At 40.6% G+C, this 23559-nt stretch overlaps 1 long non-coding RNA gene across 1 annotated transcript; it reads left to right on the top strand.

Moving 5' to 3' along the window:
- The first annotated feature begins 2310 nt into the window (after positions 1 to 2310).
- LOC130680003 (uncharacterized) lies at positions 2311 to 23559 on the top strand. Its single transcript, XR_008992995.1, has 3 exons — positions 2311 to 2796; positions 22198 to 22392; positions 22874 to 23559. It is a non-coding gene; the product is annotated as an uncharacterized LOC130680003 (long non-coding RNA).

Raw genomic sequence — 23559 nt, forward strand, 5'->3', positions numbered from 1 at the left:
AAGATAAACGAGCCATACACAGTCCCCACCTTAAGCAGCTTGCCGTCTACCTCCTAGCGGGAACGGCAGCAAGTGCAGGCTTGCTTCCTCATATACAACAGGCAGGTTTCTGGCATCCAAGTGGAAAGCTAACGAATGTGATTCTGGTGTGACTTGGGAATGGACATAAGCATTGCTTGTCATTTGTCCTACTCCCCCCAACTACGACCCCTCCTCCTGTACACACACAGCCATGGCCCCTGCCCCCAGCTGTTGCTCCTTGGTCCTCAGGGCTGGGTTAGATTGCCCTCCTTGGAGTTCTCACAGTTCCCTGTACTTCCCCCATCTTCCAACTACTACTTTGTACTGGGTTTACTAGTCCGAATCAGCCCTTGCACAAGATTCTAATGTCTATCAGAGAAGAAACTGTGTCTTCTCCATTGTATTCCTAGAAGTTGGTTCATGCCTGGTGCAGGGTGTTTATCAATATTTTCTGAATGAATGAATTTGATCAACTAATTCCTTCATACTGACTTCTGAGTTCTCACCGATTGTTGATGAATTTGATATGCCAGGTGCCCGGGGCTCCACTCAATCCTTATATATTTTTTTATAACTGACAAGGAATTTACCATTATGAAAGCAGCGTGTGATTTGCATATACTTCTTAAAGCATTCATAGAGCCCTATGGAAATACAAATGGGCAATCCACAAACTGAATTACCATATCTTAACTAAGTGATGTTCACTTTCATTTAAACTGGTACAATATATCCTGGGAGAAACTAATCAATATATCTCAGAAGTTAAAATACATCCCAGAATAACCATGAACCCCGTGAAGCTGAAATCCACCAAGGCCAAGCTACTCTGAGATGTGTTCAGGATAGTTTTCAAACGTATATCTGATGCCATAGTTGCTTACACTTTAATAATGAAAGCATAGGTAAACTAATTCCCTAAAAAAACGACAGAATGAACTCAGATTTCTTTTGTCTTTTGGAAGGACTCCGGAGTTACCAGAGTAGGACCATGTCCTTATTTACTCCTGGGGTATCTAAAAAACTTTAATCCTGTGAGGTTCTTTTATAAAATAAGGAAGGACTCCGTCTGTTTACTTTTGCATAGCATCGCTATCATCAAACACATTTCAAAATGATGACTTGGAAGCAGCATCTTTCTTTGGTAGGAAAACATCCTTCCACTGCACCCTCCTGCTAAGCTTTAGTGCACGTAAGCCTTTTCTCTTAGGGTAACAGGATTAGCAGAAGCAAAGCACAATTCAAGACGCTGGTTTACTAACTTTCCTTTCTCTTCCTCAGCGAAATTTCCCTGCTGATCCTGAGAGGCCTTCCAGAAGGCAGGGCGAAGGGCATGCATGCTTGCCTTCTGAAGTGAAGAAGAATTTCATCTGTGTTAAAATTGCCAAGCTACCAAAAAATAAAAGCCTTCTCAACTCAGCCTTAAGGCCAGTGTGAGGCAATATTTTGGGGAACTGACAGGAGTTGCCTACAGAGGTTCCAAGGTCCTTGCAGCTCACAGATTGTGCCAGCCTGTCTAAAGATCATATTATCGGCATAAGATTTTTCTATTTTATTTTATGGCTTCCCCATCTTTCCTCCCCATCTGTCAGGCTTGTTCAAATGATCTGTTTTGTTTTGTTTTGTTCACCGACGTATGAAGAAATCAGTCTCCATAAAGCTTCAAGGTTTCACCACCACCCAAGCTCCCAGCAGGGAGTAACCAACCAGTCCTCCGGAAGCGTCCTGCAACAGTGCCAGGGCTCTGTAACGTCTCAGGCCACCGTCTCTGGCCTTGCAGCAGGTGAAACGAGTAAGAAAGAGCACAAAGCCCTCTGCCAACCTGAAATTCGGCTTTAACTCCCCCAGCCTAAACACAGAAGGCGTTTCTCTCTTCTCTGCTTTCCCCATCTCTCCGTCCCCTTCCCCTCTTCCCCACCCCGTTATCCTCCACTTCTTTCTCATTCCCTTTCTCCCATCCATCTCCTTAAAGCATCCTGTGACGTTCCCCTGGAGAAAGGTGAGTACTTCACCTCCAGAGCATTTGCCTGGAGGAGCCCCAGGGAGGCAAAGTACAAACCTGGCATCTATTTCTTTCCTATCTCCCCAGCCCAGCTGAGCCACAGAAGAAGGGAGTGGGGTCGGCCTCCTCGCACCAACTGCCCCTGGGCTGCCTGGGCTGCCGCCAGCAAAGGGCTCAGAGGGGCCCCTTGTCCACTCCTACAACCCCATAAACCAGTTTTGTAGCGTGGGGAGCGGCGCCCTCTAGTGTTTGCAACCGGGAGCCCTGAGGGCGCCATCAGCTCCAGAATTTCTCTTTCGCAGCCGAAGCAAGACCTGAAGCACCCCGGCGCTCCGACCCCCAAGTTCTCCTCCACCGCCCCCTCCGCACTGCACCCCTGCTCACCTTCTCAGCCCGCCCACCCCCTTCTCGGTGCAGTGGTGTCCGGTGGCCGCAGGCTGCCGGTTGGTCCCTAGACCTCCCTGCTCCTGCTCCTGCTCCTCCTCCCGGCTCTCGCTCGCCTCCTCTCCCAGTCGGGGCGCCCAGGCTTGGCGAAGCGCAGCACCTGCCACCCGCGCTTCGCTCCCGGCTCTGTCTCGTCGCAGCCCAGGGGGCACCGGCGCGGGCCAAGCACCCTCCAGGGGCAGCGCTCGGCGGACCCCAGAGCCGGGTGCTGCGAGAAGTGGTGCTTTGACAAAGCTCGAGAGAAAAAGCGGGTTCGGAGTGAGACTCCTGGAGCCAGCGGGACGCGCCAGTTCGCCCAGTGCGGAGCGGCCGCACGCACCGTCCACCAGGTGAGGGGCGCGCCCGTCCGGGGGCTGCCTCGGCTTCCCCGCTCCCCCCGCCCCAGCCGGGGCTCGAGCTCCGCCGCAGGGAGGTTTGTGCCTGTGAGGAGCAAAGGCTGCGGGCCGCGGCTCGGGAGGGAGACCGCTGGGGTTGCTGGGCACTGTGCCTGCGCCCTGGACCTTAGTAAGGAACGCGTTCTTGGTCAAACAGTCCCCCAGATGTGTGCACCAGCTGAGCGCCGACATTGTGTATAACTGTGGTTTAAGAATTTTATCCTGCTTCCTTGCAAAAGGATTTGGGGCGGATTTAGAGCTTAAATAAATGCGGAAAGTTAAGACGGGAAGTTAGTCTTAACGTATTTCCACCCAATACTGGCCCCCTACGTAGTGAAAACGAAAGGGAATTGATGCTAAATGGAAGTGGTTCCTGCTCCTGTCACAGGATCATACATGGTTTTCCATTGTTTAAATATGTATACGTTTGCATGTTTTTGCCTGCGTCGTTTTGGATAGCACTCTGTATTCAACCCAGTCCTGCCTGTCCTTGAGTTAAAAGCGTAAGGCAGGGGGAGTCAGCATCCCAGGGTGCTTCTGCCTAACCTTCCTCATTGTCCTTCTCTGTCTCCTGCGCCAAATGTCTCCGAGTCCAGGGGGGAATACTAGACGTCCAAATGGGTTGTGGGTGGGGTGTTTTTCCCAAATAATTCAGGGTTCTCCCAGCATTCTTGTTTTACCCCCAGCTCCAAGCAGTGTATGTTCTTGGTCTGAAGTGGATATTGCTCCAGAATATATATTTGTCATTCAGATATTATGTGCATGACCTTAAAACACCCAGGGCGGACTTGTGAATCTGGGGCTTCCCTAACTTACCCTGCTGGTGGGGTAGGAAATAGAGGCCTGGGTCTGGCCCCAGGTGCAACCTCTTTCACTGGGAGCATATTTGAAATGCAGAAAGAAGATTATGAGCTGGCCTTTCTTCTCTTGCTGGTGCACTTGTATTCTTGCTGAATTAAATGAGATGACCCTGTCTTAAACAAATAGAGGAATGGAGGTGTTTGTGGCCCACTCAGCAAGTGCAGAAAATACGCCTGCCTGCCTTTTCCCTCCCTTCAGAACTTCAGTCCCGGACCACAGAACTGTGAAAGTGAAGCAAGCCTCCTAAGTGGGACTCAGCTCAATGTCTGTATCATGTTGAAAGCAAAGGATGCTGCTACCTCTGGAATTGCATAGCATGTCCACAACTAACCATTTGCTGCCTAGAGGTGGGAGAAGTACTTCTGCCCAGATATTTCATCACTGAAGAGGTATATGCATTCAAATCCTGATGCATTATTGTTGATAGAACTTAACTATTTTGTATCATCACCCGATATGGGCTATTGAAACCAAGGATCTCTGTATAAATGAGACATGTAATGATGGAGCCAGCAAGAAGCTCAAAAATACTGCAGCCAAGACCCTGGGCCTCAGAGCCATGGTATGTCCATATTCCTTTAGACGGTGATTGTCCCTTTCATGAAGATCTCCAGGGGTGAAGCCTTCACAGATTGTCTTTATATTAAGAAGTATTCACATTGACCATCTATATTCACCAGTTGGCATTTTTTTAATTCCACAGAAATCAACCTCACAAACATAGTGAACTCAGGTTTTTATTTTTCACTCCTCTCCTGCCCATAGTGATTTTACTCGGGGCCTATTCCTAGGCCAAGTGCTCCTGGACAAGCCACTCCCTTGAGCACATATTAAGACCTGAGCTGTTGTCTCTTTCACAGCTCACCCTGATGCCACCTTTGTTAGCCATTTTGGTATCTTTTCAAAACATTTGCTCCCTGGCTCTCCTTGATGATGCCTGGTCACCCTCAATCATGTAAATATACATTTCTATTCTTTTGAGGATAATAACCAAGTCAGGATTTCCCAGAGGTGGTATTTACGAAGAGACAAAATCTCCAGTCCAGGCGACACTGCAATATGTTCCCATTCCCTGCTGTTTGATGAGATTGTTATTGGAGAGCAAAGTGAGATATATCACAGCACCTATCAACATATTACCCCACCACCACCACCGAGATCCGAAGGCTTCAAACTGAAAGTAGATCCATTTGCGGAAAACCTCAGGCCCTGACCTGTCTTGTCATCCTCTCGTTACTCAAGCATCTGACTTCCTACACCTTAACTTTATACACAGCTCATTTTTTCATGTTTCTGTGGTTCTTCTTAGAATTTTATTTCTGTACTACCCTATAAAAGATCTAAATCTAATATTGTAATAAGAGGAGGTTGTCCCTTTATTTCCATAGGCTTATTTAAGTGAGAAAATGAGCTTGAGGCTCCTCAAGAGGTAAATTCCAACCAAATCGGGGTTATTGTTCACACCATCCATTGTCAAGGTCATCTCAGGGTAGAGGCAAATCTGGGCATCTCATGCTTTATTCTCTTTTTGTCCTCCACCTCCTGCATTGTTATACTTGTGAAATCATATGGGCATTTACTTCAGGGAAGTACTGAAGATGGGTGTGCTCTGGCAGAGAGAAAGGGGCAGGTGGGACAGAGGCTCTTTGGCACAGCTGCCTTCTTTCTTGTTTTCTCCTCCCTGAGTCATATTCTAGAACTGGTACTATGGCCCCTAAAGCTTGGGGCCCAGGTGAATCAACTTACCAAAGTCTGTCTTCTTGGGAAAGAAAGGACTTTTATCAGTATCACATCTACTTTTTCATAATTGTGTGGATTAAGAAACTGAGAACCAGAAATGACAGAGATCATTCAGTCAGTTGGGCCTCTTCCTGGATCACAACCAGCTGGCAAAAATCCTTGAGAATTCTATTCCTAATACAGTTTGATTCTAATTTTATTTTGCATTTTTAGTTTTTTTTTTTTTGTCTTACCCACTGTGGATTACCTGGTTCACAATTATCCTTGTCCTAGTAGATTTAATAGGTTTCAGCGCTTTATTTTATGGCTGTATTCCCCTAAGATATGCCAAGTGAAAAATAAACATAGGTGGTGAAACACTCACAATAGGTTCATTGTTAGAGCCTCTCTTGTTGATCAGTTCCCAACACAAGCAGTTGTAGGATTAGGAAGACAGACCCCTTTAGAATGAGCTGTAAGACCCAATCCTTCAACATCTGGACCATTTTAAACTACAAGTAGCAAGGAGAATGAGCCAGATGGAAGGTCTTTACAAAATCTGGCATGAGAAGGAAAGCATTTTTAGAGCAAGAAGATATTATTTTTTAAAATTGCCACCAATTTTTAAAAAGAACAGCTTGCAGTTCTAAAACTCAGATCCTTCTAAAAACCCCACCTACCTATAATGCCTATAATGCCACCTATGTATAAAGTAACCTGGACCCCATGAAATGTCTTTCCCTAGCCATATCTCTTCTTTACCCCTTTATCAGATAATGATAATGTGGTGATATTTACAAGGAAGTTAGAAAGAATCTGATTCAAATATTCAATATGGGCTTTGTTGGGACAGCTTGCCTAAGAAAGTCAATTTTGTGTCAAGATTTGTATTCTTGGTAATTGAAGACAAGCCATGGTACTGTTTGGAAGTAAACTCCACCAAGTGGATAGTGACGTGGATAGGCAATACCTCCCCAGAGTGACTTCGACCACAATACCCTAATAATGTTCAGAGTTATGGTAAGTCCATCCATCTGCATGGGTGGGGGTGGGGGAGGAGGAAGGCATGAACAGATGATGGGTAGGTCCTATGCTTCAAGAACTGCACTAGGAGCTGCGTGTGTATTCTCTTATCTAATCCTTACAAAAGCACTGCAGGGCAAGTAGTATCAGCCCCACAATTCATTCATTCATTCATTCATTAAAACCTGTATTTGTCACCCAGCCACCTGACCTTCTGTCCTTTTCAGGGAGCTGCAAAAAATCAGAGTTAGTGAAGTGAACATACGCAAGGGGAATAGCTAGGGAGAAATCCTGAGAAGAGTGGTAATCATAGAGGGGATCCTATGAATTTGGACCGTTACCCTGAAGGCCTGGGGGTATCATTACAGTATCTTTAAATGCATTTATTAAGAATAATATACACACCAAAAAAGTTTACAAATTGTAAGTGTTAAACTCGTCAACTTTTCTCAAAGTAAACAACCCACGTAACTAATTCCCAGCCAGGCAAGAAATAGAACATCACCATTTCACAAGTTCCCTTCCTACCCCCACCTAGTCAGTACTTCACCCTCCTCTCCTCCTTACATGTAACCACAAGCTCCATTCCAACATCATAAAGTATTTTGAGTTTTATATACACATAGATTGTAGAGAATGATCTCTTATGGTACTTGGTTCAGTGTTATAGTCATGAGATTTGTGAATCATGTGGTTATACCATGTTCTTGCTCATCTGTTTTTGTTGTACAACATTGTATTGTATGAATGTGCCACAATTTAATTATCCATTCTACTGTTGATGGGCATTTGGGGTTTTTGCTATAATAAACAATGCTTTATTCCAGTATTTTAAGCTGTTGACTGCAATAATTAGTTTGGTGTTGCAGAGAGCTCACTCTGGCTCCAGTATGGAGTGGAAGGGAAGGGCTCTCAGAGAGACAGTTACCGTAGGAGAGCCTGAACCATGGCAGCTGAAGTGGGCACAGAGAGAGGGACGTGGAAATGAGAAGGACTGAGGCTGTCAGGGAGGAGATGATGACCTGCAGAGATTAAGTGGATATAAGGAGTGAAGGAAAGTACGGACAGCAGGACGACTCCTGGGTTTCTAGACCCGGTGAATAGTTTCCCTTCGCCAAGACTGAGATCGCAGGAGGACGAACAAGACCGTGTTTGCTGGATCTCAGAAGGTTGTAATAATTGCCAAGGCAACTCCAAATCTGTATTTCTCTTACAAAGCACTTTGTTTCTTCCCTGGCTCCCACCATGCCCTGTACTCCTAAAAAAGCTCCCTTCATGCCCCAAATTGTAATGTGTAGTCATCTAAAAAGGAATGTGAACTATTCATGTTTCCTGAACTGTTGACCTATGAATCATTTGCTTTTCCTTTTAATTTTGTCTCCTTTCAGCAGCACAATTACAAAAAAAGGAGATGATGGTGAGACATCTAAAACTTTGCTTTATCTTTTAGACTGCAAGTAGGCAGAATTCAGGAAAGAGAATGGAAATAAAGGAGCTAGACTGTAGAGGACCTAGCATTGTTCTGGTTGGTTCAGGAAGGCAGTCACAGTTAACAAACTGTGCCAAGTTATAGGCGTATATCTGGGAAAGGTTTCCATAACTAGATGGTTAGCTAACCCCCAAAGTTTAATTCTTCCCTTCCATAGCATGATCTGGAAAAGAGCTGCCCATCCAGGCACAAAGAGGATGTGTGTTTGAGGGATCGGGGCTGCATGTATGTAAACAGGAAGCTGTGACATTGGGGGCCTGAGTGCATTTGGCTTGGGACAGCTGTACCTAAGCTGGCAAAGGAGCACTCTTCCTGCATGAACCCCAAAGAACCACTGCGGAATAAACAGCTCCAGACAATAGCACCTTTCAAACAACCTCTTGGCTACATTGGTTTCACCACCCACATCCACTCCCCATTATAGAAAACTCAAAACAATACTAAGGACTAACTAGGTCTGTAGCAGAGCTACCGAGAGAGGGGGTTTAGGACCCTGGCTTTGAAGGCTGTACCTACTCTCCCTGTAAGAAGCCAGTGGGGAAGAAGAGTGCCTTATGGACCAGTGTAAGGAACAGGGGCTTACACTGAGAAGCCCAGGAAAAGGACTGATTTCCTGTAGTCCGGCTAGAAGGGGGATTGACGGTTATTACAATTCAACCTAAAAATAAATATGATCTTATTTTGTAAGCCAAACTTGTGAACATACCAAGTGTATTCTCATGACTATTTTTTGAAATTTGTAATACTGGACATTTTCTCCTTGAAAAGAAAGTTATTTGGGTACAACAGTCTTTTGAAGTCAGGTGTGGTTATAATGACTAAATAATATTGGAACCATTATATACCTATCATAAAATGACTTGGTTAGTGATAAATAATAAACAGGACACTGCTAAATAAAAAAAAACCATCTATAATATTGAGCACTGAGAATTTTAAGGACTATCTAAAAAAACCAAATGTACCTAGGTGCTATCAGATAGAATCAAATTAAAATATGTCTGATTTACTGAAGGTCACGGGTCTGTCAGCTCTGTAGTTGTAATCATACAATATTCTCTGGCACATACATAAACACATAAATACTGGTCAACTTCCAAGAGGTTTACATTTTTAATCACTTCAGTTAGCTTAGTAACCATACTCTGGCACAGGATTCACTTCAATATCCTCAGGCTTCCACCTTTTACTCCCTCCGCTGCTGCACCGACTGCTTCTGCCCAGGTTTCTCTGTGTCTAGCTCGTGGTGCCCGGGTGGGGAATCCACTCTGCGTTACATGTGCACAACACAGAAGTGGGGGGGGGTCATACTGGGGGACCACCCCTAGTCAATGGGGGTGGAGCAGATTATACATACTTTATTCTTATATTATTCATGTAGACGGTTCTGATACATACTCCCTTAAGATCTTTGAAAGGTCCCAGCCTCAGTTACTTGCCGGTAATGTAACTATCTCCACAGCACACCCCTGCAGGGGTTTTCCCTCCTCCCCTTTCCTATCCCTGTCCTCCACCCTTATTCCCTGGGACTGCTTTCAAATCAGCTCCCTGCACACCAAGACTTTGCTTAAGGTCTGCCTTCAGAACTCCATTTTTATTAATTGGAATATATTTATTTTTTTACATTTTAAAGTGAATCACAACAGAAGATGTAGTAATAAATAAATCAAATTATAATAACATATGTGAAGATGCTGGGAAATTGGTGCTGGTATTGGTAACTTAAGTTTTTTGATCTTCCCAAACCTCCAGACAAAAACAGAGAAAGCAAGTAGATAACAAAACCAAAAATGCAAATGAACATTTCCCAAAAAAATGAAACAAGGTATCTCCACAAACCCCAAAATACAGCAGGTGGAGACAAACCACCAATAGATACAAACTATATGTTGTCACCATATTTGTGGGAGAAACCAGAGGGATGCAACAAAGCATTTGGCAAACCTGAGAAAAATAAGCAGCAGGGACTTCCTCGAGAGGGGAGCAGACCTTGCTGAGAAGAGAAGCTGAAACTGGGCAGGATTTTGCCCACTGCATTAAGATGGAGTGCAGTCCACCCCCACCCTTGTGAGGTCTCAGAAGTGACCAGGCAGGTGCTTTTCAAGATGACTTCACAATGAGAAGAAATTGCAGGAAGTGGAATAGAAATTGAGCAGGATAGGTACAGTGGAGACACAGGAAAGAAAAGAGTCAGGTAAAGTGCAGGAGAGGAAAAGAGCCGAGAATGCTCAGACACTCCAGAAAGCAAAGCCACCGTCTTTCTAACACTACGTGGGAACAACAGAAGAGGGTGCGCTGTAAAGTTAGAAGTTCCATCTGAACCAAGCCTCCTTCAGAAGTTCAGGAAATATGAATTCATGTAAAAATAAGCAACAGAAAACTATGAAGGTCAAACCCCATAGTAAGTTACTATAAGAAAAAAGACTAAGAAATAGAACCAAAATCCTGTAGTAAACATTTCTTATAAAATTTACAGCATTCTGTAACATGCTAAAAAAGCAGATCAAAATAATAATGTAGCATTTCAAAATAAGCTAAAAGACATTAAGGAAATGATGACACAAGACATAAAAGACCAACATACATCAGAAAAATCCAGAAATGAGTTGAGATTTAAAGAAAATCATTGAAAATAAAATAAAAATACCATTTTAGAATTGAAGACTATAACAGAAGGATCACAAAAACAAACACAACAAAACATGCCCTAAGAGAAATAGGTGGAAGGGATGACACTTTGAAAAGCAAAAGTAAATGAAAAGGAAGTGGGGAATGGAGAGTTCCTGTTGAGCAGAGTTGCAGTCAGGGAGGATGGAAAAGTTCTGGAGACAGACGGTGGTGATGGTCGCACAAAACTGTGAGTGTGCTTAATGCCACTGAGTTGTGCCATGAAAACTGTTAAATGATATATTTTATCTTATATGCATTTTACCTCAATTTAAAAATATTTAAAGTAAATGAAGAGATTAAAAAGTGAAAAGGAAAACAGGAAAGTGACATATATTGTTGACTGTCCAAAAGTTCATGAGAAAGAAAAAAAATGAAACAAGAAAATGAACAAATATAAACACTATAATTCAAGAAAGCTTTCCTGAAGAAAAATACATTGAGAAAACATATTAGAATAAAAAACATGTAGCTGAGAATATTGACTCAGAACAACTAATATCTATACATAGTTTAGTAAAACTAATAGACTTTTATAGATAGGAAAAAATCTTCTTGTTACATCTATGCAAAAAGAGCCATGATTTTATAAGGGGAAAAAAATAAGTTAGCATCAGACTTTTTGACAGCAAAACATTATACCAGAGAAAAAATGAAGTAACATATTTAAGACACTCAAAGAAAGAGAATGTAAAATATATAAAGGTCATAGACAAACATGCAGGAACTCAGAGAATATCATTCCCATAGTTATTTCCTTTGGAATTTATTAGAGAACAAGCTTCAGACAGCTAAAATAACTAGAAGTACATTGATATAAGCTCTTGGTTGAGCATTAAATACATTGTTACTTATAGAATTAAGATTTAGTGGGAAAGGTATCCAAGACTGCAAAGAATATATGATATGATAATATAGACACAATACAATTATTTTTAAAAGGTAGGGGAAGAATGGGGAGAGCACATAGAAACATATATAACTTCTTTTAGTAATCATAGTGGTGATCTTAATGCAAGTTTTGTTATTCTGAGACTGTCCCATATGTAACATGGGATAAAGAAAGTGGGTAATTCTGGGACATTGTAATTCTATGATCCCTGATATCCTTAAAAACCAAGATTTTTCAAAAAAGTAACAGTGAAATCAATTTTTGTAACAATTAGCCCAGTGTATAAAAATATTATTTCAATATGCAATATAAAAAAAAAACCAAGATTTTTCAGTGTAAACAGAATAAAATACAGATGGAATATAGAAAAGGCAAAGTGTAAACCCTGTGGTCCTGTTTCTGAGTCGGAAATATTAGAATGAATTATCTGAAAAAGCCTAGAAACAATGATAACCCTTGTTCCAATGGGTGATCCTAGAGCCTAGATTGTAGTCTTTATATATCATTTCCTATTAAAAGACAATGGAGCTTCTTGGAAAAGTGGCTGATTCCACATCAGGAGCAAGTAATACACAAGATGATCTGAAATATCCTGACAGAGAGTAAAGAGAGACTATTTCATAATGTTGGAAGACTTTGGAGCCAGTTGAAAGAAGCTCCCATTGGCCAAAGATAAGACAATGAGTATCAAGAAGGGTAAAAATAACATTCAATTGAAACCCATGAAATATATTTATATTTTGTAATGATATTTAAAATAAACTAATTGGTCATTCTTGAAAATAATAGTTAACCACTTCACTATCTTGAAAATTGGGTAAATAAAAAAACCAAATATGTGGTCCCTCTCCTATGATTATACTATTGGATAACCAAATAGTAGATATGAGGCATCTCATAAATTTGCTAATTCATAAATTAAAAAGAAGTGATAAAATTAAATATCATCTTTGTTCCAACCCCAATAAGTTAATATAGCTAAGCTTTGAATATCAACTGCTATAAATATTTAAAAAGAGCAAAAATAATTATTAGGTGCCTCCTGATGAAAACCATAGTATCACTGAAAAGACTGAACCTGAGGCTAATTGAATGTGTGGATCCAGTTGCCAATCTGCGGGAAATACAATGGACAGAGGACCGTGTTCAACTGCATCACGGGTATGCAGTCAGTGAAATCTAGATTGCAGACTCTGGACTATAAAAGTCTCACTTGAGTGATAAAATGCTAACAAAATGCTGGGAAGAACTTACTATACACATCGGGATCATGGTGCCTTTGGAATGAGGGAGGTGCTGTGACTGGGACAGGTCCATGAAGACATTTCTGGAGAGGCTGAGTTCTCATTAGAAACAGACTAGTAGGATACATGGATAGATTATAGATCTAGATTAGATATGGATACAGATTAGATACGGATATCAATATATAAGCTTATGTCATTATGGAGGCTGAGAAGTCCCACAATTTGCCGTCTGCAAGCTGGAGACCCAGGGAAGCCAGTGGTATGATTCAGTCTGAGTCTGAAGGCCTGAAAACCAAAGGAGCCAATAGTAGAAATCCCAGTCTGAGGGGCCGGATACAGCGAGACAAGGTCAGATGCCCCAGTTCAGTCAGTGAGGCTGGGGAAGAGGGGCGAATACCTCCTTCCTCCACTTGGTCCAGTCAGACCCTCCGTGGGTACTCCTCAGGGTAGGAGGGTGACATGCTGAGTCCTCAGGATCACGTGTGACACACTGGCCCAGCAGCAATGTGTAATCTGGGCACCTTGACGTGGGTCAGTTAATGGAAAATAACCATCACAGCCGGCAACATTCTATTGCTTAAAATGAATGGTGGTTTCAAGTCTGACTGCCTTATAACAATTTTCTAAGCTACACCTTTTTGTGTGTGTGTTTCTGTACCTGTGTTTTATTTTACAATAAAAGAAAAAATACAAGCAAACCCCATATCAAATATAGTTTGTGTATCTACGTGAAAAGTACATTTTGTAGGCAGGAATACTTTTTAAATCAATCTTGTAATTTCCAACCTGCTACACAGAACCTAGGGTTCTTAATATAATAGAGAAAATATTACTTATAACCCCTTTAATAACGTAGGCAGTGTTTTAAACATCTTTTATGTTATCCCGTGGGCCTAGCACAATGGTGAGAATGTAATAGCTGTCATTCATTGAAAGTTCAACATATGGTAGGCACTATGCCAATTGCTTTGCATGAATTATCTCATTTAATCCTCCTACAACCTCAAAAATGGTGATTATACTTATCCTAAAGAATATTCCAGATAAGGAAACTGAGTTTAGAGAAGTTCAATCCCAGGCCTGAGGTCCCCCAGCTCTAAGCAACAGAGCTGGAGTTAGAACCCCGGAGCATTCTGACTCGAGGAAATCCTACCTCCAAGGCAGGTACTCAGTAAGTATTTGTCTAATTGAAGTTTTTATAAAAAGTAAAATATATTTTGCTTATCTTTCATTCACTGTGTCATTCTGGACACAAAAACTATCAGACAATTATATTTGTGTTTGAGTAGAACACATTTTCCAAATTAGTGTAAATAATACATCATATCAAATTAATCAAATACAGCATGTCAAACAACACTTGGTAATTTTCACAAAGCATATAATCTCACCTACAGCAAGTGTTTAGGCTAGTAGTTTTAAAAAAGGAGGAAAAAAAAACCTATCCTCAGACTTACAATTCTTGGGAAAATCAGTTAAGTCTCCCAGAGCCTGCTTCCTTATCAGCCACCTTCAGTTTCCCAGTGATTCTCTTACCACTGAATAAACAAGGTGAAATATACCCACAGGGTGCATAGAAGAATTAATGATCATGTTGATCACTTTTTTCAGTTTGTTTAAGTGCTTGAAATATTAAAAATAAAATATTCTGTTTTGGCTGCATTGTTTACATTCCGTGTCAAGGTGAATTTCTGACATGTGATTTTCTTAATTTGTGTATTTAGGTAAATATAGGAAGTCAGTATTTTGTAGAAAAAAATAATGAAAGTTTTTATTAAATTAATAAACATGAAACTTGAGAGTAGGAACATCTTAAAAAGTTGTCCTATTCAAAATAGCATTTATATCATCCAGTTTAACCTTAGGTGTTCTAAGAACAATTTATATAGACTAGAGTTTTGGATAATGAACTACCCAGAAGAATGAAGATTCTTGAAATACCCCCTTTTGCAGTTGTTTGAAGATGAGAAAAGTTAATAGTTATTACCTGATGTCTTGCCTGAAGGTTTCTGCCCTTCCAAGTTCACTGTGGATTCAGTGAGACTGAGAAATGACAATGGAATGTTCCTGGGGTAAAAGGCTTTAATTTTCCCATAAATAGGTTGAGCTCTAGAATCATGTCTATATCCAAGTCTGCAGGTCTATAAACCTCCTTTGTCTCTGCCTCTGCCCAGACCACTGGGCAGAGCTCTTTCTATAGTGATTCAGTCAATAGCTTATTGCCTACAAGTGTGGATGCAGTAGCCTAACAATAGGCCAATTCCATCATCAAGTAGTTTAGGGTCAGATGAAGATCCTGGCCATAGGAACTTCCACTTTCCCCACACCTGAAAAGGTAACCCAAGGAATTATGAATGTAAACACCTGAAGTAACCACCTCAACTAATAAATATCTGATGCTGTATTAAGAGAGGGAGAAGATAGTGTGGTAAGAAAAATTCCAATTGTGGCTCTGATTTGAATGGAATTATGAGTTGACATTGAAATATTCATGAATTTGAGTAGAATATATGATTTTAAAATTGTACATGGAACACTGCATTCCAGAACCTCACTACTTGTAAAAACACCACATTATGCAATTAGCTTTGCAATCTACATAAATAACAAATGGTCTTCATTTTACACCTCACTGGTTATAGTTAAGTTACAGTTTTGCTATTACAAATATTGTCACTAACCTCATTAGAAACAAATTGTTTCTGTTGTCATCATTTGTGTTGGGTCATCTTGCCAATGGGTTTCAGCTCTGGGCAAGTTCACTATGGATTCAGTGAGACTGAGGAATGACAAAGGAACATTCTTGGGGTGAAAGGGTTTATTACCTGGCTTGTTCACCCAGTGATAGATCAAGCACTAGAATTACATCTGCATCCAACAGTCTGCAGGCCTGTAATCCTCTTTCATCCCTGCCTCCTCCTGACACTAGGCAGAGCTCTTTATATAGTGACTCAGTCAGTAATAGCTAATTGCCTATGGGTGTGGAAGCAGTAGCCTAGCAGCGGGCCAGTTAACATCATCAAGTAGTTTATGTTCAGGTGAGAATCCTGGCCATAGGAACCTTCACTTTATCCACACTCCACCCCTCCACGATTCTTGCCTCATAATCTTCACACTTTCAATCTTCTGCAATGGTCCCTGTGTTAGAAAGCTGGAGCATTGTAACCAGATTCCACACCACCAACAGAAGATAACAGCAACATAGAGATAATACCAAAAATTAAGATAAAATAAGATTTTGATACAGATAATAGAAATTATAACAATTAACAAGCCAGAGGAGGTTATTTCAGCTATATTCAAAAGCAGTTCTACTCAGATGAGTTCATGACTCACACTTAGTAGTGGTATGGATAGGGAGCACCATGCACCCGAGCAAGTAGCAGTTTTTTTGCTAGGGTGTGTGCCCAATCCACAAAGACCTTAGGGGCAATAAGACACATGATTTAATGGCACCAACATAAGCAAATCTTGTCAATCAGGTAGGATGCATGCAAGAGGGTGGTCCTGTGATAGGACTGTAGCAGGAAGGGGGTCCTGTCCAGGTCTAGTATAACCATACCTTTACTACTCTCCCAGTGGGGGTTACTGAGGGGTCTATATACAGTGCTACTGGAGATTCACACACTGGCCATAATGATAAAACTCCCTGGTAAGATGCCCCTACCTTCTGGCCATTCAGGATAGCCTACTCTGATCTTTGGGGGCCATTCTGCTGTTACCCCAGGAATACACAGGAAGCCAGCTTCTGGGCCTTGTCCCCAAGGGCCAGCCATTGTTGGTCCATGTGTCAAAAGGTCCAAGGCCATGCCTACTAAATGGAGTCTTCAGGGTTTAGTGCAGTTGGTGCTGGCAGTAAGATATTATTCTGGTGACTGAATCTCAGTTTCAACAATTCTTCCTTGGTTCTTGGGGATGAAAGGGTTTATTACCTGGTTTGTTCTCCCAGCTATAGGTCAAGCACTAGAATCACATCTGCACCCAGCAGTCTGCAGGTCTGTAATCCTCCTTCATCTTTGCCTCTGCCCAGATCACTGGGCAGATTTCTTTATATAGTGACTCAGTCAATAATAGCTCACCACCTACAGGTGTGGAAGCTTAGCCTAGCAGCAGGCCAATTATATCATCAAGTAGTTTATGTTCAGGTGAGAATCCTGGCCATAAGGAACCTTCACTTTTTCCACATGGGCTATACCCAGTAATGTTCTATGGGAATTCTATTACTGTTATTTCTGGATTCTGGATCAGTTTAAAAATTCACTTACCTTATAAGAGTAATCTACCACTTCTTCTTTGTTCCTCCTTTCTTTCTACCTGTCTTTCTTTCCTTCTATCATCCATTGAACAAATAATTATTGACTGCTGACCAAGTATACCAACCCTATGCTAGAAAATACAGTGTGATCCTTCCCTCATGTTGCTTAACCTAGGAAGTGATATAAACAAACACACAGGTGAATGTCACAAAATATGATATTTGCAAAATAGAAATAAACACTGGATGGTTTGGGCACATAAGGAATAAGCAGTGAGTCCCCACCGGTAGGGAAGGTGGAGAAGGACACACTTCTTTGAACATCACAACCATCAACAATGAGGGAAACTTCCAAATCCAATAGACAGAATGAAAATTTTTCCCGTAAGATTATCTGCAACCAGACCATTTCCTTCCATAGCCCCCAGCTCATTGCTCTCTTGAGCTCCTACCCCCTATTTAAAGAGCCACTTTAAAAATGTTGCCCTTAAAGGACCAAGATCAGGAAGCTGACAGCTCACAAAACAGTCTGCTGGCACCAGGGCTCAAAAGGACAGCCCCTAAAAGCAGAGGCTCCACTCGTTAGCCCAAACACAAGCTGTTCTTATCCTTTCTGCCTTCTGTGCTTATGTAATACAGGCCTTCTTGGATTACAAGACACTTTGAAGATCTCACCTTCTCCCATTACTTGTCTTCTATATAAAATGCCCACAGATGTGAGTCTGCTAGAATGTGTGAGAACTGCAGTTGATCATTTATAAACCAATACTTCCTAAAGTTTGAAATGTGTTTGGATTCAGTGGTGTTGAAAGAGGTCATGTGCTGCAGGAGCACCCCCTGCTGGCCATAAAGGGAGGTGCTGTGAAATGGATGGTGGAAGCCAACAGACCTGGAAATACTACTCAACACTTTGCATCTGGTAACAAGTACTTACTGAGTGATACTCTGTGATACTGAAGGACTGAGATTATACATGCAAGTGACAAAGCGATTATCCTTTTTTTTAAACTAGTGCATTTAATAATATGATCTCTTTTAGAACAACAGTCTCAAAAGGAACTGGTAGTTTGGCTGAATTCAAGCATCATGGAGATGTTTTGTTTTTGTTTTGTTTCTTTTTAAATGCAGTCAACTCAGGCTATGCACCAATTGAGCAAGAATAGAAAGATACAAAGGAACACTAAAACATGCCATGTTCTTGAATGGAGAGATTCAATAGTACGAAATTGCCAATTGTCACAGAAACATCTATAAATTCAACATAATCTTAACCAGAACTTACATGGGATTCCTTGATAAATATGACAAGTTGATTCTACAGCTCATCTCTAAAAGAACAGACAAGAGATTTTTTTATTTGCTACTCCAAGTATCAGAGCACAACAGAAAGCTACAGTAACTATAACATTTTGGTACTGGCAAGATTAAGGCACCAGAAACAGATCCAGATGTTTTGGGGAATTTAGAATTTGATAAGAGTATCTTGTAAAGAAAAATAGAAGAGGATTCAGTGAGTGATGTTAAGACCATTGGACATAATGCCTATCATAAGATGCACAAGAATATATTACAGCTGGCTTAACAATCAAAGCAAAAGAAATCATAAAAGGAATAGAAGAAAACGTAGGATGACATTTTTATACTACTAGGAGGACACAGAATTTTCTAAACCAAACAAAGTTAGCCACACTTTCTAGCTCAAGGAAATATGTATTCTTTTATAACTTACACATGATTTAACATATGCATAGTTAATTTTCCCCTGCTCTGATTTGATCTATCTTTACTCAGCACATATTTTGCTATTGTTATTGATGGTGGGGGTGATGTGGGGGGCACCTTTTTTTTTGAGATAGGAGATATGAGGCACATGGAAATGAAATTGTTTGGCTAATAAATATAGAGCCATGGACATAGTCCAAGGAATTCAGAGGCATTAATTGTTCTTTCAAGTGCTTGGACTTCCTCAAACTAGTTCAAACCCACAGATGCTAGCTATAGTATCTAGGTGTCTGGGTCTTGTTTTTGGATACTCTATTTCTTGCCCTCCCCCAAAAACTTATATTCAAGTCCAGAAAACCAACCAATCAGAAAAAAGCAAGAAGTAAAGACTAAATCCTCTCTTCAGTTCTAGAGATAGAACAGGTGACAGGTACAGAGCTTCAGCTGCCAGAGAACTCACTCTACAGCTTATGTGAGGAGGCACTTTGATGAACACACTGTTCTGTGGCAGAAAGCCACTTAAAACACCTCTGTCAGAACTGGGTAAGGATCTGTTGAAGAATCCACTACCCACAATGTAATATTCCAGTACTTAGTCTGTAAAAAGACCCTTGAGCCACTGAGCAAAGGAAACAGCCTAGACAGCCACACTCAAGAATGTGCCGTTGTGCGCATAGCAGATTGAGTTTACACTCCGCTCCTGGTTCACAAAGTGAAGCGAGTGTGCCAGTGGGCCATGGGCCAGGATGTGGGGGGCTAAGTAAGTTCTCTTGGAGAGAGCAAAGTTCATCTGGGAACCATATCAGCATACCAGCTGACAGACAAATAGAGGTTTTGAATGAAATTAGGCAAGACGGTAAGTTGGAAATGCTGTTTCCAATTCCCATGTGCAAAGATGTGTGGACATCTACCAGATTTTGAATTTTGTCTGGACTGTCATATTTCCAGGCAATTCTGAGTATCAGTATTTCTCTGTGAGATACACATGAGGAAGACTTGTACGTGTCAATGATATATGGAAATTCTGTGACTATCTTTTACTACTGTCTTTTGAAACTACCTACATATTTGATTGTACTTGTATAACATGACATTTCACTTATTTTCAGATGATAGTTTAGAAGATGGGGACAGGAAAAAATCTAGATTTTTCTAGTGGATTTTCAATACATTACAGAAAAAGAGCCTCCTGCCAGAAACATAATTTTCCTTAATGCATTACAAAAGAACCTTAAACTCCACCTCTTTCATGAAGCATTTCAATGGTTAATGAAAGAAAGTTGGCAATTGCTCCCAGTTCCTCAATTGTTCAAACTAATTTCCCATGCTTATCTATTTACTTAATACTGAAAGATATATGTTACTTGCCTATAATTAATATAAACTCTTTTAAATTCAAGATGTTTAATCTCATAATATCCATTATGTTTTTCATATTGCAGCCTGGATTTTAAAGAAAAAATAATGAAAACTGTTCACATAAAAAATTTCCCCACAATTAACCTTTTTCTGTCTATCAGGGGATTCACTAAAGTTCTTTTCTGCATCAGAATAAACTCAGGATTAAAAAAAAAAGACCTTTATTCCAAATAAATACCTGTCAGACATATAACCAACAAAACTATAAGATAGATTGTTTTAAGCTACTATGCCTGCCGTAGTTTGTTAGAGCAGCAATAGCAAAGGAACACAAGTTTTCTGCAGGGCCATTAGTCCCAGAGCTAAGCATTCACGCAGATCCGGGAGTCGGAGGAAGGAAGACCTGGGGGGGCAAAGCGGCGGCAGGTGCAGCTGCTGCTCCGAATCAGGGCGAGTCAGCAGCTCGGCCAACGAGCCTGAGCTACAAAACCAGCTGCTGCTTCCCTTACGCGTCCCAGTCTCCCAAGACGTCAAATACGTCAGACAAGAAAGAAGATTCCAGAAAATTTAGTTCAGCCTAGTCAGATTAACACATTATAAGGCCATTTTATGGGTTTGCCATGCCATCAACTTCACCTCTGATTTTCCTTCCTTCCTTCCCCTTAAAGAAATTAATATCAAACTGATTGACCTTGAAATAGAATCTTAAAATGTTTAAGTGCATTCAGGGTATTTTCTTTAGAAATAGCAAAAGAAAATATTCCCCATGACTCTGGATTACTACATGTAAATACTAATACATGTTGTACATATACATTTACATGTTTAATGACTTATAAAAGGTGAGCTTTGCCTAAATGAACATCAGGTTGCTAGTTGAGATCATGAAGTTTCATAATGAACATTTAATGAAAATGCATGATTTCCTGAAAATTGTCACAACAGAAAAAAAATGTTATTCAAAGATGCAGTGCATCTGTATTACAACATGGGAAAATGAGTTATAAAAGGCAGAAAGCATATTTAGGCTCTAGCCTCGTCTCCACTGTCTGAGCTGGGTGTGCTCATGGAAAATTACCTTATTTCTCTGAAATCTACTTGCCTCACCTGTAAAACAGGAATGAGCTCTTCAGCTGCCTTTAATTCCAGGAAACTTATAGCGTTAAATTATCTGTGATTTTCTGAAGTCAAAGAGCATGTAATAGAAAGGATTGTTATGAGGTGGTTTTCCTGAACAGGTTTCCTAACCGCTTGATGTAATCAGCTTCCATCCATGAAGAAAACAGAAGAGTGACTACATAGAGAGTAGCCATCAAGACCCGGCTTTTGAAGAACGTAACTGAGAAGGACAGTAAAATTCCCAGGCCTGCTAAGGTTGTAGTCCCTCTATTTGAGGGCAGTCACAAACCTTTGAAAAGCATGGAAAGGAAGCTGACCTTGCCTTACCCTAAGAAATACCCTAAGAAATGAAAAAAGCATGGTAGTATTAAAAGAACCATAGGTGTGTAGTAGACCAAGACAGCGAATGCTTTCACGCTGTTGTTTTCTAATGAGCCTTAGTAACCTCATTCCGGATTGTGCTTTTCTGATCCACAGCTCTAAATAGAAAATTTTGGCTGTAAAATGTATTGAGAATTTAACTTATTTTCCATATGGTATCTTAAAGAGATAAAAAAAAAAAAAAGAAACTGCTGTGGAAACATTATAAACAACAAAAAATGTTTGACCACATTAAAACAGTAAAGCACAAAAGGACAAAAGGATAATGACTTTTCCCCCTAAACTTCTGGCCTGACCATCAGTCCTCCAAAAGTACCCCTTACCAGATGGCCAACCCAGCAAGGGGAGACGGCCAACTTGATTTCAAATGTGAGAGTGAGTTTTTATTTAAATGAAAGATAGAAACTGTTGCAATTTTATTATATCTAGGAGAGCAGCTCAGGTGTTCAGCATGTGGGCCTGGTTTAAGTAGAAGTTTGTCTTTTCTGAATAGGAATCATATGCAATCCCAGGCAGTGGCCTGAACCATTTGCTAATACTAATTGTTTGGTTGAAAGCAGAGCAGGAGATTGTTAAAAGTCTTCCCTGGCAGAAACCTGATCCATGGAAATGCACTTCACAGGAACTGTGATGAGGTTTGCAGCTGGCAGGAGAGTATGACAGTGTGGCCACATACGTCTGCGTGTTCCCTTTGGCAAGGGAATCCCGACTCACATGAAACAACTCCAGGAGTTAGCTGAGGGCCTGAAATGCAGATTCGGCATTCTTTTCCTCCCCAGCCCCTCCCCCAGCCCGTGATTTGACAACAAAAACTAAGGTGGGTTTGTGCACCATTTCTAAGAACACATATTTGCAAAATGATGTGGCTTTTCTAATGTGATTAATAAAAGTACATTTAAGACAGAATATTGGCAAGTTGGGAAACCACCAAGTAATGCCAAATGTATAAACTTACTTGATGCTTTAATTTATAACACCAGCATTGATTGAAAGGTCTGTTATTATATGAGTCATGTCACAGAGAATTTGTATATAAATTATGCTTACATATTATTCTAGGAACCTAGAAATAATTGCCTATTAAGATTATTTTTAACTAATCTATGCATCATCAAGTGGATTTTGTTAGCTAAAGTATTGAATTATAAAAGTGAAGTTTTGGTTTTATGTTAGTCATGACAATATCTGAGAATCTAGTTATGTTCTGTAAGTTATAATGTAAATTATCTTACATTTTAAATTGTTGTGGGACATGTAAAGTTGTTGCTAAATTGCTGTCACATTCTTTTCTGATTTAGATTTTGTTAACCAATACCTGGAAGTGTCTCCTCCTCCCACATCAACACCGCAGGAACTCTGTATGACTCTGTCACTTCAGCTCATTCGGACATTTCTATGGCTCCTTCCAGATGATGGAGAAAGGTACCTGAGGAAAGTGCATTAGGGAGAACCAAACATAATATCAAGTAGATATTCTAAATGTACTTTAGAGGATAGAGTGACACATGTCCCCACTACTCATACACTTACTGGCATGTATTTAATAAGTATAAAAACCTGCATATGGTTCTTCCACATTTGTTAGAGTTAATACTCTAGCTTTTCAACCAAACATTTACTGTCACCATGTTACAGGCAAGGGAACATAGTTCCAGAGATCCTAAGTAGAACTGGGGCGTAACACCCATGCTCTTTCCATGACATCTACTTATCTAATAGAAAAGAAAATGCAATTATAGATCCTACTTTGGAAAAGGTGTACATGAAAGAAATGTAAATTAAAAAATGAGAATCAGAATGGTTTACAGTCATTTAGCAGCTATCAGTCAAAGATGTCTTAATATCTTTGTAATACTACAGATTGTAATCTTATGAGAATGCTGCATTGGCTTATAAAATAAAATCTTGTCCTGCCATCTGGCAAGAGCTCTTTTGTTCTAAATATTTAAGAGAAAAATACTGGTTTTTTTTCTAAGTCAGTGGT

The sequence above is a fragment of the Manis pentadactyla genome, chromosome 12, assembly GCF_030020395.1.
Source record: "Manis pentadactyla isolate mManPen7 chromosome 12, mManPen7.hap1, whole genome shotgun sequence".
Classification (NCBI taxonomy): domain Eukaryota; kingdom Metazoa; phylum Chordata; class Mammalia; order Pholidota; family Manidae; genus Manis; species Manis pentadactyla.